The sequence below is a fragment of the Scyliorhinus canicula genome, chromosome 14 (assembly GCF_902713615.1).
Source record: "Scyliorhinus canicula chromosome 14, sScyCan1.1, whole genome shotgun sequence".
Taxonomy (NCBI): Eukaryota; Metazoa; Chordata; class Chondrichthyes; order Carcharhiniformes; family Scyliorhinidae; genus Scyliorhinus; species Scyliorhinus canicula.
In genome coordinates, this window is record NC_052159.1 from 112,089,697 (window position 1) to 112,102,786 (window position 13,090).

Below are 13,090 nucleotides of genomic sequence, written 5' to 3' on the forward strand. Positions count from 1 at the left end.
TCTTATAGAAACATTAAAAATTATGAAGGGAATAGATAGGATAGATGCGGGCAGGTTGTTTCCACTGGCGGGTGAAAGCAGAACTAGGGGACATAGCCTCAAAATAAGGGAAAGTAGATTTAGGACTGAGTTTAGGAGGAACTTCTTCACCCAAAGGGTTGTGAATCTATGGAATTCCTTGCCCAGTGAAGCAGTTGAGGCTCCTTCATTGAATGTTTTTAAGATAAAGATAGATAGTTTTTTGAAGAATAAAGGGATTAAGGGTTATGGTGTTCGGGCCGGAAAGTGGAGCTGAGTCCACAAAAGATCAGCCATGATCTCATTGAATGGTGGAGCAGGCTCGAGGGGCCACATGGCCTACTCCTGCTCCTAGTTCTTATGTTCTTATGTAATACATAACAGTTTGTGGTCAAGTAATTAACTCAATATAAAATATGAAATGTCTGTCTAGTTGAGGGTGGTCGCCATTTTGAAACATAAAAGCAAAGACATAACACCGGTAATTCACATTAAATTAGTATGGAACAGCTTTTTGTATAAATTGTACAAAGATACCTTTAACTACAACTAAAGCATTTTAAATCCCATAATTTCCCCGTATCGTTCACTCCAGGAACATGCTCTGTGTGGGCATGTCTTAAACTCTGCAACAAGATTATGAGCATTCTTTTGGTGAGTGTCTCTGAAGTTATGAGGCAGGATTCTCCCAGCCCCGCACCGGACCGAAGAATCCCCGCAACCGCGCCGCGCTGCCCCGACGCTGGCACCGGCGCATTTGGCGCGGTGCCGATCTCAGGCCGCTCTACGCGGCCGGGCTGCCGATTGTCCGACCTGGATGGGTCGAGCAGCCGATCTTAAAAGGCAGAATCTCGCCGGCGCCTTCCACACCTGGTTGCAGACGGCAGGAACTCAGCGCTCAGGTTCGGGGGCAGCCTGTTTGTGGTGGGGGGGGGGTCCAACTCCCGGGGGGCCTCTGTTGGGGCCTGACCCACGATCGAGGCCCACCGATTGGCGGGCCAGCCTCTCGGTCCCTGGGCCTAGTTTCTTACGTGCAGGCCCCTGAACCCCCGCGCCATGTTGCGTCGAGACCGGCCCGTTGAGGGATGCCACCGCGCATGCACGGGTTGGCGCCGGCGCCAATGCGCACGTCCTCGTTGACGCCGGTGTCACTAAGCATGCACGGGTTGGCGTGTCACACAGTTCCCGCCGGGATGGGAGGCTGGAGCAGCATGAACTGCTCCAGTGCCGTACTGGCCCACTGAAGGGGCCAGAATTGGTACTCCCAACGGCCCGTTCACACCGTCGTGAAACGTAACGGCGTTTCCGACGGCGCAGGCACTCTGCCGCTGAATGGGAGAATCCCGCCCAAGGTCGGCTTCTAAAAATAGAACTTTGCCAGTATTTTAAGTCTGGGATGAGTTCAGCATTCTGCAGAAGTTCAGCAAACGTTCTGTGCAAACTCCCTCATCAAAGTTTTCATTACAAACTAATGATCCGTAAAAATCCATTCTGCCTGTGAAAATGTAGTGTAAGACAAGATGAGAGAACATCTCCATGATTTATTAAGGCCCAGATGACAGCTTGGTCTCAGTGTTATTAAAAAAAAGTAAAATATGTTGCTTAAATGCAAAAGGAACCTGATTTAGTAGTCAGTTGTTGTGATCAATAGTTTTCCATGAGCTTTTGAAATGTTTGAAATGTATTTTCGCACATTGAGAATGGACCTTCCAATCAAGGCATGATGAAATACAGAAAAGGGGACTTTACAATAAAGTAAACATTTTTAAAAACTGGCAGCCTGTTGAGAGACTGTTTCAATTAACTAATTGATTATTTGTCAGCATTTCCTGTTACTCACAGCATTACTATCGTTCAAAAAGAAATTATATCAGATTTGAGTGAACTGGTAAAAGGGCTAATTAAGCTTGTTAAGGACTTGTTAATGGTCATTTCTGAGCAAATTATCTGGTATTCAGATGTGGAGCTTCAACAGCTAAATAAATGAGTCACTACCTTTAAGTCAAACGCAAATTCAGTGGAGACAATGAAGACAAAACGTCTGGAGGAAGACTCAATAAATATTGCAAGCATGTTCTGACATGAATGTGATGGGGTATTACTTGAATATAGGAACAGAAGTACATCCATGAAGCCCCAAAAGCACCTTATGCTTTATGTCTGACGTGTAGCTCATTTGCCTGCCAGTTTTCCATATCCCTTGAAGCTCTTATCTCACAACGGTCCATTGATTTCAGTCTTGCAAATTTTAATTCGCCAGGAATCCAGGGGTTTTGGGCAGAGCAAGTTTTAGACTTCCATTAACTTTTTGTATGTCATCTGGTTGGGGGAAGCAAAGAGAATTCTGGGAGTTCAAAGGCCACCATTTTCATGAGTGAGGACAGATGGCATCCCAGGCAGGATTTATAAATAGAGTTCAACTTAAGTATGATGGATAAGCAGTGCCACAACAAACTAAAACCCTTTCTGGTGGCTGTGACTGAGGCTTCCCAACTGGTTTATGAAGATCTTATAAGAGAAGTCAATCATCCACACACCACTCTCAATACCAGTGAAGCACTCTGTTGTCCTTAATTCAATGGTATGGGAATCTTGCAGAAACAACTCTTGAATCAGTTAATTTGTTGTGTACTGCTCTGCTAAGGAGGTAACTGAAGCCTTATTGTCATCCATCCCATAACACTTTAACAGTCACCAAGCACCTTGGGCAGAGCGACAGACGATATTCTTGATTACTCTTGATATATTTACAGTCCCAGACCTCCTACATGTCATTTTGTTTATTTTATTTTGAAGTTTTATGCATTTATTTTGTTTGTTTGGCTTTTGGCCAGTTAATAGTTTATTTTCTTGCAGGGTGGATGTATGAGACATTGAAAGAATTAGTAACAATAAATTGAGATTGTTGAAATGTAATTAGGGGATTGGAAAAATTGAAAACTTTACACCTCTGCCTAAAAATGGGGAGAATATAATTCCAGCGACTACAGGTGAGTCAGCCTGCTAAACAAACTTTTGGAGACAATAATCTGAGAAAGTCAGTTCAGATTTGTTAAATCAAATGATATTTGACTAACTTGATTGAGTTATTTTGATAAAATAACAGTGAAGTTCAATTAGGGTACTGTAGTATGTTGGTGTTGCATGTATGGTGTATGGGCATTCAAAAGACTTTTGACAACGGACGATGTAATAGATTTGTATAAAAAATGGGATTAAGGTGGCAGCATGGTACAACATTGGATAAGGGACAAGAAATCAAGAATAGCAGTGAACAATTGTAGTTCAGAGTAATTGTAGTGGGAATTAAATATTCAGTGGCAATCCCCAGGGGCCGGTATTAAGACCACACCTTCCAATATATATCAATGAACTGGATAGGGGGTCCTTGTGCTCTATATCTTTTCAGACCAGATATAAATTGGGATTGACACTAGACTGAATAAAAGTTGTGAATATTACATAGACTGAATCAGACACAGACTGAATAAAAGCCTTGAATATTACATAGAATGAATCAACCTTTGAACTTGGTGAAAATAAGTCAAGATTTTCTCAGTGAGATGACTTTTCAAAATGTAAAATAATTTGACTTCCATGCAAAAGAAACTAGTAGAACATTAAAACTTGCACCTCGGAAGATAGGGGGAACGACTTGCAAAAGAGGAAAATATCTTGAGTAACAGCAACCAAAGATGTGAATATATTAATCCAAGGAATATTCCAGCTCATTGGTGATCTTCATCCACCACCTTGTGGTGTCAGCTGTGGGGGTTAGTTATTAATTAGCCCTGTCACCGAGTTTGAAGCGTGTGGATTCAAATCCCACTCCAACATTTAAGTGCAAAAAAAATCAAGGCTGGCAGTCCGACAAGCATTCAATGCTTTTAAAGGTGCCCTATTTTGGAAGGCCGGTTTAGTTTAGTTAGCCACACCTTCTCAATTTGCTCCTCTCCTGAGGTGTGGTGATCCTCAGATTAAATCGCCACCAGTCGGCTCTCCCCCTCAAAGGGGAAAGCAGTCTATGGTCATCTGGGACTGTGGCAACTTCTCTTTTTTTGGAAGAGAGAATTAAACCAAAACGTCTTTTGCCCTCTCAGGTAGACATAAATGATCCCATGGATTCTACTTTGAAGAAGAGCTTGGGAGTTATGATTGGTGTGCTGACTTAGCATTAGGGTTAGGGTTAGGATCAACATAACAAAAACAGATTATTTGGTCATTACGACATTGCAGTTTTCACCTCTTCTACATTACAATGCCTTGAAAGTACTTCATTGATTGTAAAGTGCTTTGAGATGTTTAGTTGTCAACAAAAGTACTTTTCCTTTCTTAACAACACTGGGAGCGTGTCCACACCACATGGACTGCAGCGATTCAAGAAGCAGCTCACCACCACCTTCTCAAAAGCAATTAGGCGTGGGCACCCAAGCTGGACTTGCCAAGTTGCCAACAATGCTGATGTCATGTGAATGAAAAAGTATATCAAAAATGTATTTTTGATGTCGAGCCAGCAGTGATCTTGATCACATTCTTAATTGCACATCTCTCTTCACAGAATAAAAGACAGCTCAAGGGGCCTCACGGTAGCATGGTGGTTAGCATCAATGCTTCACAGCTCCAGGGTCCCAGGTTCGATTCCCGGCTTGGGTCACTGTCTGTGCGGAGTCTGCACGTCCTCCCCGTGTGTGCGTGGGTTTCCTCCGGGTGCTCCGGTTTCCTCCCACAGTCCAAAGATGTGCGGGTTAGGTGGATTGGCCATGCTAAATTGCCCGTAGTGTAAGGTTAATGGGGGGGATTGTTGGGTTACGGGTATGTGGGTTTAAGTAGGGTGATCATTGCTCGGCACAACATCGAGGGCTGAAGGGCCTGTTCTGTGCTGTACTGTTCTAAATTCTAAATTCTAAATTCTAAGTTAGCAACAGTTGAAACAGATTGAATCCTGCTGTCAAATCCCAATGACTCTTCCATTTATTTGCCCAAAATGCCATTGAAGTTAGTGACTGAGCATCTGCAGTTCCTCGTTGTAAATAAATCCCATCAGGTTACAGTGAAATAGGAGAAACAAACAAGGGGGCACAACAGGATAAATGCAAGGGGAGGGCACATGTGAGAACATATGTCATTAGACAACTTATCCTGCGTACCAACCGGAGATGTTTTCAGTGCCCCCAATACCTGAGAGGGCAGAAGATGTTTCGGTTTAATTTTCTCTTCCAAAATAAAGTAAAATCGCTACAGTTCCAGATGACCATAGGTTGCTTTCCCCTTTGAGGGGGAGAGCATTTTTTGTTTTAAATTTAGAGTACCCAATTAATTTTTTCCAATTAAGGGGCAATTTAGCGTGGCCAAACCACTTAGCCGGCACATCTTCGGGTTATGGGGGCGAAACCCACGCAAACACGGGGAGAATGTGCAAACTCCACACGGACAGTGACCCAGAGCCGGGATCGAACCTGGGACCTCAGTGCCGTGAGGCAGCACGGCTAACCCACAGCGCCACCATGCTGCCGAGGGGGAGAGCTGACTGGTGGCGACTTAACCTGAGGATAACCACCTCAGGCAAGGGGCAAGGTTGAGAAGGCGGGGCCAACTAAGCTCAACGGGCCCCAACTGAGCTAAACTGGCCTTCCAAAATAGGGCACCTTCCAAAGCCTACACATCCAATGTTTAGGAACTTTTGTGACAGAGTAAGTTAGAAGAAACTGTTTCCATTGACAAGATTATTAGCAACCAGAGGATTCTGATTTAAGGTGAATGTAACAAGAAAACATGAGGGAACATTTTTTACACAGTGAGTTACTTTGGAGTAGATGGCCTGAAATGGTGGTTGAAGTAGATTCAATAGATAATTTAAAGAATAATTGGATAAGTGCGTGAAGGGGGAGAAGATTACAGGGCATTGGAGTGAGAGCAGGGGAATGGGTTCACTCAATGGATCTAACAAAGAGCTGCCACAGGCACAATGGGCTGAATGGCCTCCTTCTGTGGTGTACCATTCAATGATTCTTATGCTTTATGTTTGCTATTTTGCTTCCATGTTTTCCCCTTTGACATGAGAAATATCTTGGTGAGGATTGTGGATGAACTTGAGTACAAAAGACCTTCTCTCGTTGAAAGACAAGTATTAATGTTAGTTTCAAAGTCAAAGACCGAGCTGGAGGGGATACAGAAGCCATACTTTTTAAATGAGCAATTAACCACCATATCATAAGCCCCAGGGGATCTGTGGCACTACACTAAAAATAAACAATGCTGGAAACACACAGCAGGCCTGACAGGATCTGTGGTGTGGGAGACAGTTTTCAGGTTCATGACCCTGTGATTCAGTATTTGCAGCAGGTATAGTGTTTTGAGAGATACCACTTGTGCAGACCTACGTTTCCCAGAGAAGCACTGCTGAAATGAATATTAATTGGCTGTATTGTCTGCACTCTGTACAAGTCACAGCATCTCCTATCTTGGTCTTAATGTGGAGGATGCTGCTCGTGGTTGTTTCTGGTTGATGCTTTTGGGGCAGATGTAACTGATATTGCCATATGCTGAATGATATACAGAAATAAACTACTTTGCATTGTTAGGATAATTGTAAAACAGAGAAGGAAACCATTCCATCCAGCATGTCATGTCCAGCTCCTTGAAGAGTTATTTCAGGCAGGATCTTGTGGAGGTGACCAGTCTTTCACCAGCTGTTTGGGCTGAGGAGCCGGTGAGTGACTCATGCCTACTTTGAGAATGCCCGCTGAACCACATGCCTATCAGGCAGTCGAGAAGCCAGCTGCATGCATTTCCTAAAATCAGGACCCCTGGGGCAGAGGTCCTGCCTCCCAAGAGTTTCCAGCCAATCAGAGGCCAGGTGCTATTTTCCTCATCCGTGTCGCCAGGGAGCCTCAACGTGGCTTAATCAGGAAAGACACCCACTGAAGACCCAGGATCACAGAATGACCCCGGCCCAAGTTTCATAATGATGAGAGATGTTCCATGGAGTGGAGCTCATAGGGTATGGGGTTGGCAACAACATTTGGGGGCTAGATCTCAGAGGGTCCTCATTGGAGACGGGTTGGGTAGATCAACCAAGGGTCTTCCCAACCCACATTTAATCGGGGTGGATGTGCAAAGGCAATGTGGTGTTTATCTTCCAATCTCCTGCCCAATTAAGTAGCCTCCCATCTCCAAACACGCAACTAGAGAGAGCAGAACATACCACCTACACCTAATATCACTTCACTGCTCTTTCTCAGTATTCTGCGCCTGGGGTAAATTCAACTATGTCGAGCAAATTATGGGAGAACCCTGAAACGTGATTTGCGCCCGACATCAAACAGTTCTGGGCCCTCCCAGCAGAGGTAATCTGATTCAGGCCCTTTTAAAAAAATAATCTTACATTAACACTGCAATCAAGTTACTGTGAAAATCCCTTACTCGCCGCACTCCGGCGCCTGTTCAGATACACAGAGGGAGAATTCAGAATGTCCAATTCACCGAACAGCACATCTTTCGGGTCTCGTGGCAAAAAACCGGAGCGCCTGGAGAAAACCCATGCAGACATAGGGAGAATGTGCAGGCTCCGCAAAGACTGATCCAAGCCGGGAATCGAACCTGGGACCCTGGTGCTGTGAAGCAACAGTGTTAACCACTATGCTACCGTGCCATGCTGTGCATGAACCAGATTAGCATATTGAAAATCTAATTTAAATGTGCAGGAGCAGCTGTAAGCCGAACCCTCCTGACTCCTGCCATTCTCCGGCCCACCGATGCAAAGTGAAGCCAGTGCAAATCACTACTGGTCTCCACAAAGAGAAACCAGTTGTGTTGACTATGCCAGCAGGGACTGCAAGGCTACTGTTGCCCCTGAGTAGTCACGGACATGGCGAGACATTGCCCCCTTGCATCCTGGCAGTGCCAAAGGGTGGGACCTCAAGGGAGTGGTATCTGGAGAGGCAGACCCTTTGGTGACCCGATAGAATGGTGTAGCTCATCAGGGAGGGGGGGGGGGGAGACGGGGGGCGGGGGGTCGTTAACTTTATTCTGAAATCGGGGCACCCTTTAAAAAGGGCATACCGATCTCTGAGGATCCAGCCTCATCGGGTCTTTGGATCATGATCGGAATTGTGGTGGAAAAGCCAGTGAGATTCAAACCGATTTATGGGCGCAAAATGACACTTCGTCATATTTTAGGAAAGTCTTACCAATATTTTCACTATTTTTGTACTGTTGTGCAAAATAATCTCTGAAATATATTCTTACAATGACGCAATTCTTGTGTGCTTTTGCACTGGTGCACACTTTCAACAGAGCTTTTGCAGAGGGACTAAATTGCACATTTGTCCAGGAATTCAATAAAGATATCATTTCAAATCACCGGTGCCCCAGTTTCTCAGAGGCATGCCGTTCGTAGGCGGCGGGATTATATCTTCCCTCCACGAATAAATGGGATTTCCCATTGAAACTCCCCTACACCGCTGAAAAACCCACGGGTACATGCCAGCAAAGAGAATCCCAACAGACAGAGAATTACAAAAATGTTTTTTGAGGGTAGCTGGATTTGATCAAGATTTCAAGCCGTTTTGCTCTTTGGTCTCAAAATCATGTAATGAGAGTCTAATGTATGGGTGTTTAACATAATTCTAATTGTGATGTGTAAAAATAAAAATGTGTGAAAGTGCCTGAAAAGACGGACAGGAAATTTGGTGTATGTATTTTCCAAAACATTGGGCAGGATTTTGCACCAGTAGCATTTGGCATTTTCTGATCTCGCCAATCTCTATGGCATTTTGCATGGTTCACCCGCCCTGCCACTTGGGTACCCGCCGTGGGGGAGGGGGTCAGGGGGTCGGGGGTCTGGTCGCCTTCAGCAGGATCAGAAGATACCACCAGTGGGAAGGGAATGAAAATCCATCCATTGTCTCGCTTTTTGTTCGAACGAGAAGGGTGATTATCTACATCGATGAAGGTGAAAGTGAGTTGCTTGTGTATTGTCAAAAGGCAGATCTCAGTTTGCACAAGACAAGACAGACTGATAAATTGGTTATGTTGCAACACTACAGTTCTCTGCTTCACTGGAGATCTGAAATAGATGTTGATATTCACTCTTTGATCTCATAAACATTTTTTTACTTGATCCTCATTTTAGTATGTTAGAACCAACTACTGGAATTGAGCTTTTTCACTTCATCTATAATATATATATATATTTATAAATTGATAGTACTTTCAAGCTCAGGAAAATTGGAAGTCTGTGGATACATATCCCTTAGCCTGAGAAAGAATAGATCAGTTTATAATTCTCGAGTTGGTTCTCGATACCCTTTTCCAAAACCAAGCCAACTCTAGAAAAATGTTAATCTTTTACTCAGTTTAATATTTGAATATAATAAATCAATAATTTTGAATGTTCAGGGTGGTGGCAACATTGTTATCTATAGCTGTTTTAATGTCGCTGTCTCCACTCAAAACTTTCAACACTCCAATAGCCAGATAAGGGTAATCCTCACAGCGTTTGCGGAAATCTGGTGGATGGATCATTATGCTCTGAGGAAACCTTCCGGTTTTTATTCCCTTTAGGTTCCATAAATGTTGGATGATCCATTCTGTCAAATTATCACCCAGAAAGTGCAGGCACATTTTCACTCATTATCTGCTGAGGAATAAATTGGTTTATGAATATCTTGCAGCGACCGACTAGAACATAGAACATTACAGCGCAGTACGGGCCCTTCAGCCCTCGATGTTGCGCCGACCTGTGAAACCATCTGAAGCCTATCTGACCTACACTATTCCATTTTCATCCATATGTCTATCCAGTGACCACTTAAATGCCCTTAAATTTGGCGAGTCTACTACTGTTGCAGGCAGGGCGTTCCACACCCCCACTACTCTCTGAGTAAAGAAACTGCCTCTGACATCTGTCCTATATCTACCACCCCTCAATTTAAAGCTATGTCCCCTCATGTTGGTCATCACCATCCGAGGAAAAAGACTCTCACTGTCCACCCTATCTAACCCTCTGACTATCTTATATGTCTCTATTAAGTCACCTCTCAGCCTTCTCCTCTCTAACGAAAACAACCTCAAGTCCCTGAGCCTTTCCTCGTAAGACCTTCCCTCCATACCAGGCAACATCCTAGTAAATCTCCTCTGAACCCTTTCCAAAGCTTCCACCATTCAATCCAGTTGCCCTGTAATTAACTTGTCTCATCCCTAATTTGTGATCGGGAATTTGTTGGGGCCATCGTCATCCCCCCTCAGCTATTTCCAGGATCCCTGACTGAATTATACGTCCATCACGCAGTGTCTGAGCTCCTTTTAGGACTATTGCCCCTGAAAGGGGTGAACTGACATCTCCAAGAACATCTGGCCAATCAGAGGCTGGACCTGCATCCAGCCAGCAGAAGCAGCATGAAAGCAGCCCTGGGACGAAGGTAAGTTGGGTCAGGGTTGCTGGGTCAGTCAGGCACCACGAGGCAAAGTTTTGTGATTAGTGAGTGCGGTTCTGCCATGCAGGCAGCCATTGTCACGGGGGGAGGTCCTTCAAACTCAAAGGCAGGCTTCCAGAATTCACCAAATTGTCTTCTCACATGGTGGAGGTCTCAATTAAAATGCCATTGGCAGTGGATAAGGCCCTTAATTGATTGCTAAATTTGCTCAATTGGTCTCTTGGGTGGAAGGGCTGTCAGTGACCTTCCCCACTGGTGATAAATACTCTGGAGATAATCAGGCCATAAGCACATCACATCAATGTCCGCTCTCGATTTTTCCTCCTGTCCTCCTTCCTCCTAGCCTGATCCTTCAGACCTGTAATGGCTCCGTTCATATTATCATTCCATATATCAAGTAGAAAAACGCAAATATTCAGTGTTAATATATTCATCAAAGTGCTTCGTTATCAGGATTTTGCAGAACATGTTAGTTCTTTCAAAAAAGAACACAATACTTAAGGCAGCAACAAGGAACTCTGACCAAATAGAATAAAAATGCATGTGGTTTAAGAACACATAATCAGCTTGTCAGGGTAATCAGTAAACTCTTTAGTGAGAAGCAACTTTGTGTTAAATTGGCTAGGACATTTTAAATGATTATGGACTTTGTCTTTCTTTTGAAACAATCCAATTGCTCAATATGATTAGAATCTGATCTGTGGCATGCCTATTAGGTTTAATTTATGAAAACTACTAGAGCGTAAGTCATGCAACAAAATGCTATGAATTCAGACTGTTTAGAGGCAAATTGATCTCATTGTATTCAAAAAGGTAATTAAGTAGCGACTCATTGGAAAGAACAAAACATTCCACCAAAATTATCATGGAATGGCTGAACAAAACCGTCATGGTTAGTTTTGTTTCACTATCTGAATGCTGGCAGACAACATAGCAAAGGGAATCAGAAGTTGGGATTTTCCACTACTTTTTTAAAATTTAAAGTATCCAATTAATTTTTACCAATTAAGGGGCAATTTAGTGTGGCCAATCCACCTACCCTGCACATCTTTTGTGTTGTGGGGGCGAAACCCACGCAAACACTGGGAGAATGTGCAAACTCCACACGGACAGTGACCCAGAGCCGGGATCGAACCTGGGACCCCGGTGCCGTGAGGCAGCAGTGCTAACCACTGAGCCATTGTGCTGCCCGACCTGTGAAATTATTGCCCCGCCCCCCATCAGTGACGGGCCGTTCATTCAATGTTGGGAACATAGAATCATAGACACCCTACAGTGCAGACAGAGGTCGTTCGGCCCATCGGCTTTGCACCAATCCTATGAAAGAGCACCCTACCTAGGCTCACTCTCCTGCCCTATCCCCATATCTCTACCTAATCTTTGAGCACTAAGGGAATTTAGTATGGCCAATCCACCTAACTTGCACATTTTTCGACTTATGTTTAATGATTCTTTATTCCAGCTTAAGTTCTGCTCCATCACATAACACTGCACGATGAACCTTAGGCTTCGTGTCACAAATCTAGCAGTTTGAGCAAACAAGGTTGTTTTAAGAAATTGCAGTTGGAACAGAATGCCGAGGCAATGTAGTGATATCCTAAACCATTCTACACCAGTGCAGGCTCAATGGGCTGAGTGGCTTCCTTCTGCACTGTAGGGGTTCTATGGATCCTGTACACTTTTCTTAGCGACAGGCGCTTTCATTCTGATCCCACTTCTAAAGCTTATTTTTTTAATTTATAGTGCATTCCTGTGGAGCTTTGGGCGGGGCATCTGACATGGAGGCTCCAGGATCCAGGGGACTGCGGGTGCAGAAGGCTGTCACTGCGATCCCAACAACTTCTCCGTTTGATTTTTTTCTGAAGCTTGACCCATTGAGTTTTTCATTTTAATTTATGCCTGTTTTGGACACTCAAGGTTTCCTGCCTGACTGATTAGCGTTCACCTCTCGAGATGACATTGCTGAATGGGCTGCCAGCAGCGAGAGCCTGTCCATCATCTTTAATTGGACGGCAGGCCTGGAGCTGATGAGTGCAGTTTTGGGTCCTGTTTTGAGCCCGACACTGGGGTCCTAAAGCCCATGACAAAATTCAGCCCCATAGCTAGCTGAGGAGGCAGGCAAGGCCTTCGTTTAATGTCTCATCATAAAGGCACACATTTGGAACTGCAGCACTCCTTCAGCTAGATTGTTCCATGATGAAGTCTCAAATATTCAACTTGGGCATAAAATCTCAGACTCCCAAGACAAGAATGCTGCCAGCCACTGAACAATGACAAAAACAAAAAAGGAGTGGTGAAACAGAGGCTGGAACCTGCAGAACAAGCTGGCACTTTTCTAGTTAAGGAATAAATAGTATATGCAATAGAGGAGGTGATGCAAATTGGAAATGAGTTAAGGAATCATAATTTAGAGATCACATCTTCAAAGCCAACATGACCTGTCAGGCCTACCGTCTTCTCCTGTCTATCTCAGTGAATTAACTGAAACACAAGCAATATTTCTGAGAAAAAAATATGGGGCGCGATCCAATGGCCCTCAAATGGGGACCAGATGGAACAGCGCTCGTGGGGATCTCCCAGGGGATCGGGGGCCCCCAGCTGCATGCCCTGTGAGCAGGGTGGTGCCCAGGCATCAC